Source organism: Lagenorhynchus albirostris, chromosome 3, assembly GCF_949774975.1.
Source record: "Lagenorhynchus albirostris chromosome 3, mLagAlb1.1, whole genome shotgun sequence".
In the NCBI taxonomy this organism is placed as follows: domain Eukaryota; kingdom Metazoa; phylum Chordata; class Mammalia; order Artiodactyla; family Delphinidae; genus Lagenorhynchus; species Lagenorhynchus albirostris.
The window spans coordinates 39684488-39691895 of record NC_083097.1 but is presented as its reverse complement, the minus strand read 5'-3'; the positions used below and the strand labels follow the sequence as shown (position 1 = coordinate 39691895).

General features: G+C 35.4%; 1 pseudogene; it reads left to right on the top strand.

Annotated features, from left to right (window-relative positions):
- Nucleotides 1–594: 594 nt before the first annotated feature.
- LOC132518304 (small ribosomal subunit protein eS17-like) lies at nt 595–1091 on the top strand (annotated as a pseudogene).
- Nucleotides 1092–7408: the final 6317 nt, after the last annotated feature.

Sequence of the window (7408 nt, the reverse complement as noted above, 5' to 3'; positions counted from 1 at the left end):
TTAAGCTTTATGCATAATGATTAAGATCTTTCCATTTCTGCTTCTTCTCTGTAAGCTCAGCATTTACATTACATGGCACACTGTACACAGATGAGCAAAAGTAGTGAATAAACGCCCATGAATTTATTTTCAAAGACCTAATCTTAGTTGAGTAGTAAAAAGACAAAGTAGTACAGGCTTCTTATAATACTGTTGAAGAATGACCCACCATCTGTGACACATTGCTGAGTTACAGTTATCTTATGTCAAGGTATGAAACTCCTAATCAGGATCAAATTCTGCGGTGCTGAGAACAATGAACTAAATGCTGACACTAACTTAGATTTCTACCAGTGTACTCCTTTAAACTCTTGATCTCTCAATAATGTTTTTCCTTCTCATGTGTACCTAATCTTGCTACTCTGAAAATTGCAACAGTATACATCAAATCTGTTACATCCACATTGTGATCCCAGTGGATAGGCTCAATCTCTGTTTTCTGATAAAGACATATTTTGTCACCTGCTGGTACGTCTTATAGATAAATGCAACTTCTAATAAGGCAGTAGGAAATGAAGTAACAAAAGAAGACCCTTTTACCAGGGACCCAGCAACATGGGCAGCATTTGCATCAAAACTGTGAAGAAGGTGGCCTAGGCCTTTATAAAGAAGTACTACATGTGCCTGGGCAACAATTTCCACATGAATAAGCACATGTGCAAGGAGATTGCCATTATTTTCAGCAAGAATTTCCACAAGACAGCAGGCATCTGATGAAGGGGGTTCAGAGTGGTCCCATGAGAGGTATCTCCATCATGCTGCAGAAGGAGGAGAGAGAAAGGAAAGGTAATTTTGTTCCTGAGATCTCAGCCCTGGATCCGGAAATCATTGAAGTAGATCTTGACACTAAGAAAATGCTGAAGCTCTCAGACTTTGGCAGTCTGTCCAACCTGCAGCTCACTCAGCTCACAGTTGGATGGATTTTAAAATACTGCACGGAGCCATTTGACTCTTTCTGTAATGTTGTAATTTTGTCAAAAACCCAGGACAACAACAACAACAAAGTAGACCAAGCAGTGAATCTAGTTCTCCAAGAATTTTACCCAGTGTGACCGTTCTTCTCACAGAGATGCAAAAGAGAACCATTGTGTTTAATGAACAGCAAATGTTGATTAGGATGAGCAAGTTCAAAAAGGACAAAAAAAGAGGAGCAGAAGTACTGAAAATGAAAGTTCAAGAACTGGGTCCAAAAGGATACGTTAGAACAATGTATTTGCTCTTGTACAATTGCACGTATGAGTATTTGTGTGTGTGTACACATACAATTTTATGTGAGCATATATACACATATATACACATACATATATAAATTTATGAATAGATTACTTATTAAAGATTGTGTTTGATAGAAGTGGTCTGATCCTCCTTTGAGAGACTAAATGAGAGACATGGAAAATAAGATCAGTTGGTGGTTAGAGGCAGAAACAAAGAGGAGCTAAATCAACAAGCTCATGGTGGATGAGAAGTGCTTCTCAACAATGGGTCATGGGCAAGTGCCCACTGAACAGCATGACCAGAACTAGGAGAAGTTTTTGAATACCAGCTTCAGTGCATCACTCATGAAGAATCTGATTCAGAGGGGAGGGCAAGGAAATACATATATGTGACCAATCCCAATGGCCTTGTCAGATTATGAAATAAAGTACAAAGAAGGACTAGATAATCCATACCACCTTCATTTGTACTGTTCTCAGAAGGACCTTACGGTTCCATCATTCTATTGAGCCTGGCAGTGTGGCATGTCCTCTTTCCCTTAATTCTCTATGCATCCTTAAAATACATTGCTTCACTTGAGGAAACATGTTTGTTTTTTTTGCAACAGAATAAAGTCCAACTCACTTAAGACATCTCACCTTTCATTTACTTTACACTGATTCAAAAGAATTGCTTCTATAACTACTTATATTGAAGATGGTAATTATTCATAGAATAACAAAAGTAGACCTTGAATTGTGAATTTATAATCCAGTTCAATTTTTGAGAAAGAAATAACCTGGTTTCCATGTGTCACAGTGTCTGTAAGATCATGTTTGTTTTACAAAGGTACATATTATTGTTTCATAACTCTAATATTTAAGAAGTTCTAACACATGCCCTATTGAAAATCCAGTCCCCAAATTATTAAACTATACAAAAAATTCTGTATGACTTAAAAAGTTAAATAATACTGAAATCCACATTATGAAGTATTACAAGAAAATATGTAAGAAAATATATAAAGGTAAAATATATATAGGCTATAGCTATCGAGTGCTTACTCTGTGCCTGGTATTGTTTTCAGCTTTAAGTGTTAGACACAGACTAATTCATTTAATTTTCAAAACTACTATGTCAACAAGTGCTATTATTACCTCATTTTTCAGCTGAGGAAACTGAGGCATAGAGAGGTCAAGTAAAATGTTCAGGGTCACACAACTAGTAAGTGGCTGGATTGTGAAACAGACAGCTGAACTCCAGATGTTAACCAACATCTAAGAAGGATAAAACTTAACAGCATGTCAAGTTGAGCAGACTATTTTCCCCAAAAATGTAATCCATGTTTTGAATGTATATACCTTCGCCATTTATGCATAGGTTTTTCATGATCAGTAAACAAATCCGTAATGATTGGATTATTTTGAATAGCCTTTCCCAAATTTACTACCAGACCTCTAGTGACCATTTGCTGACCTGGAACTTGGGTGTCAAAAGTTCTTACTGATCTTTAGCCATGCATACATTATAGATTCCCAGACAAGCAAAGGGGCTTTATTTTCTGCCTTGATAGATTTATGGATTTATTTATTGGAAATTACTCACTAGAGAGAGACATTTCATTGTAAAAAACCCCCTGGTATTGATTCAGTAAAATGAGGGTGTCATCATTAAACAAATCTTCCCGAATACTCATGCTATTAAAACTAATTGACCATGTCTCTTCTTTAATGTTAGCTGTGCATTTCATGTGCTCTCTAAGGAAGGTTTTAGCTGACATTCCTACCCCATACATACAGCATCTCAGGATTATACCTCTTACTGAAGTCCTCGTGAAGGTTTTCTTCATCTTTGGATAAAAGGAAAATCTTCTAGAAATGCTAAAAACAACTATGACTTTTAAAATTATTTTCACTTAATATATCCATTATCTATTTAAAAATTTATGCATCTAAACCACTAGAATCTGAATTTTAAGAAACACCAAAGTTTTATTTATAGTATTTTCTGTGGAACATGTTAGAATTTTTTTTTTCAGTGTTTTTAACTTTTCTCAGTTACCCTGTATTAATTCTTCTGTTTGACTAATGACTTAGAGGAGAGGTCATCGTCCTCCTTGCTCTTGATAGCTTCTTCAGATAATTATTCCCCAAATCACCTGCTTAAGATAAAGTAAGAATATCTATTCACTAGAGCTAGTGCTCTATAGCCAAACCATTAGCTCCTTCTTCGTAAAGTGTAAATTCTGGCACATGATTCATGGTTTTCTCTGTCACTTGTGGACATGTCAGTATCCACATGACAGACTCACCCAATTCCCTGACTTCCAAGTTTCTTGATTTGTTTAACTCTACTTCATCCACACTACCAGTGTCACATGCTGAACACTGTCTACACCAGAAATTACTCTACTACTCCAGATCATTGAAACAAACATGAAAGTCTCTGATAAGATTTTCCTGCTATTACTGCTTGAGAGCTCAACTATTCCTACTGGGACTTTTTCTTGACTTCTTGCAGACTGTCTTCTTTCTATGGATCTAGTCCCCTCCTCTTTTTATTTTTATTCACATCCATCTTAGGCTCCATTGTCTATCATTTCAGTAACAATTACTTCTTAATGTTATATTGTCAATTTGGCAAAACCTCCACCCTGGGTGAACAAAATATTCACTTTCTCTCTATAACCTTGCAGCTGATTGTTGCATGGAAAATTATGCATTAGTATAGATTGGTACCACTGTTAGTGTGTGAATAACGAATGCCAAATACCCCTAAGTCAGCACGGAAATTCTATTATGTTTCTCTAGTTGACTCACTGTCCTGGCACTCACTTGCAAAAACTGTTTTAAACCTTCTTAATGCTCTTCAAAACTCTGATTTTGCCAATCCATTGCAATTACTCTCAACAAATGGGCATGTTTTCTCCATCACAAAGAAAATAGAAAGCATAAGACAAGAATTCACTCAAATATTCTTTAATTTTTGGACACCTGCACATATTTTTTCCTTGTTTCCTTCTTTGAGAGAAGGTGTTTATCTTCTCTCTATAGCCAACTTTTCCACCATTGCTCTGGATCCTATACATTCTAAATTTCTCAAAGATTAAGAAGGATAGTGGTTTTGAAACCACCCTGCCCTCATTCTGTGTAAGGAGAGATTTAGAGGGCTAAGAAAGAGCTGTTTGCAATAGTATGGTGAGACCTATACTATACTACCAAAGAAAAATACCAATATTCATTTGCAATAATGCTCATGTAATTATTCCACAAAGGTCAAGGTCAAATTCATGTTCAAAGAAAGAACTCAAGTGAGATTAGACTGTATTACCACTGAAATAACATTCATATTTTCTTGGTTAAAATGGGTTTTATTTTTAGTTAAACAAGTGAAACCTTAGTCCCTGATTTAAAAAATAAAGTAAGCTAGAATGGGAGCCTCTACTTTTACTCTCACACCCCTGTGCCTACAGGACACAGTGCTTCCTATTTACAATCACAAGAACTAAGAGAAATCCTTGTGATCATCTGGACTACGTTGAAATACTTTACTTGGCAAAGGCACAAAAAGAGACTAAGGTTGAATCCCGGAATGGTAGGGAAGGGAGAAACACAAAATAGATTTCTCTTGGACAGGTAAGGGGGTAGATATGAAAACTTGAAAATGGAAATTAGAGAAAAAGAGATGGTATACCCTCACAGTGAAAGTCCAAGTCTATGAATCAGGAGGGAATAGAAAAAGGCAAAATTACCTTCTTTGCATTCTGTATGCTATATTTTTCTGAGAACACGTGCTTCTTCAGTGAAGAACTTGGTTTTCTGCCTGATAACTGAGGCTGTGTTAGGTCCAGAGAAAAATAGCCTAATAAGCAAAGTGTAGGAATAGAGCAGTGATTACCTCTTAACCATATTGAGGGGGCTTCAGTGGAAACAGAGGCAAAGCTTGATTGACTTGAGAATTACTACATAATTTTTACTGGTCATCACAGTTATAGTGTGACCCAAGTGCCATGAGCATCAGAGAAATCCTTCAGAGATGTTTAAATATGAAGAACAAATTTACTGCCTCTTCACACCCTCACTGCCCCCAAATACTACCATCAAACATAGCATGAAACTCTTTAGGACAAGAAAGAAGGCCCTGTAATAATAATTACAGTGCCCATATCTGGGTACTCTTCATTTACTTATATCACTCTTATCTTTTTGTCTACTAGAATCTTCTTAACTCCCTTACCTTCTAAGACAATAATATCAGCAACAAAGTGAAGCCCTCCAGCTACCATCAGATTTCTCCTCTGTAATTACAACATTTAATAAAGAAGGGAGTAGTTGTTCCCACTCACCTTCCATATTTCTTATTTATTTACTCAGATTTGTCTTCTATCCATCCTCATCACTCTCTTGAAATCATTGTGCTAATCTTCCTACTGTGTTTTGTCAATTCTAATAATACTTGGTCTTTTGATGGCATTTAAGATGTCTTTTCCATTTTTCAAAACTCCTTTCCCTTGGCATTGGCAATGGCATTTTTTCCTTGTACTCTTTGGCCAATACTTGCCAGTCTTCTTTCCACTTCAACTTTTTCTACTTTATTCTTAAATGTTGAAACTCCTCAAAGTTTTTTCCTCATTTTCACTCTTCTTTCATGTTTTGCTCTCTCTTTAGAATATCTTATCCATGCCAATGGCTTCAATTACTGTCTCTAGGACAATGATTCTGAAATTTCTGTTTCTAGCTCTGAGTTCTCTGAATTCCATACCACTACCCACCTGACTACTACATCTTCACTTGGATGTCACAAAGGCACCTAAACTCTACATACTAGAATCTAACTACGGCTTTCTTTTTAAACTTTGTCATCTTCCAGTCCTCTTTGGGTAAATTGACATAATGATACTGAAAATTTATATTCAGAATTTGTGATGATATAGATTTGAGTTACCTTTAAGGAAAAATTCTTTTAAACAGAATTATACATGGAAACAATTTCTAGAGTGAGTGGTCTCATTTCAATAAGGTGGTTTCTCAACTGTTACTGCAGATTATTCTGGGCTATTGAATTTAAAGCAATTTTATTATGTTTATAATATATTGCTACCATGTTAGTTTTTTTTAAAAAAACTTTGCCACTTGTGTCATCAGAAAAATTTAATTTTTTAAAGTCACACAATGATGTGAATATAGTATATTTTCATTTTGGATAAAATTCTCATGATAGGAATTATTATAATTGAAAACTGCAAGTGGATTTTTAAAAATATATATCACGTTGTATCATGCCATTTTGTTCAAAAGTAATTTTTACTAAAATTGAAGGAAATGAAAAGTTGCCATCATTTTGGATATTACATTTTGGATTTCCCAAGCAGAATCATAGTATAATCTCTACTATTAAGACTAAGTATGATGTTCCATCAATTTTAATTAAGGAAACTTTCTGTGGGTTGTCTTCTGAAAAAAAAAAAAACTTAAGAATTTTATATCTCCCTTCAAATTACTGACACAGACAGAGGTGTGAGGTCATTCCTTAGACTTTTTCATCACACCCAAAGTGAAAGAGAAATGGAAGCATGATGAACATTAGCCTCATTTGCCCACTTTGAGCTTAATAAGGCACTTTTACACAGATACTTAGGGCTCTCCTGTATCTGCACTAGTTCTAATTAATGCTTGCTACCTCTCATCCCTGGGTTTAAGAACGAACCCAAGAGAATCCCATTAGAAAGAGGAAAATAATATTTTTTTGAAAAAGGTCTCTCTGAAAGATTTAATATAATTACTTTATGAAATAATATGAAATGATTTAAAAAATGTCTACATGTTTTTCATTAATATGCTCACATTCATGCTATATTTGTTGAATAATTAACAGAAATAAATGAACGTTTCTGTGTATGATGCAAACATTATGGGCTAGTCCACATTTTAATTTCATACTTGGTGCTTCAGCTTGTGCTATGTTTTTATTAGTGCTGGCCTATTAAGCTGCTAATTTATCTACTGTTGTGAAGGCCTCTGGAAATGCTGCTCCATAAATAATAGAGCAGTGATCCATAGCCACCTCCCATGTAACAGCATCAAGTCCACTGAGGCTAATAGGAACGAACTGCTGGTTGCTAGGTGCCAAAATGCTGCTTGCCTATTTAGGAAGTGATATAGTTTTGTCTCCCTGC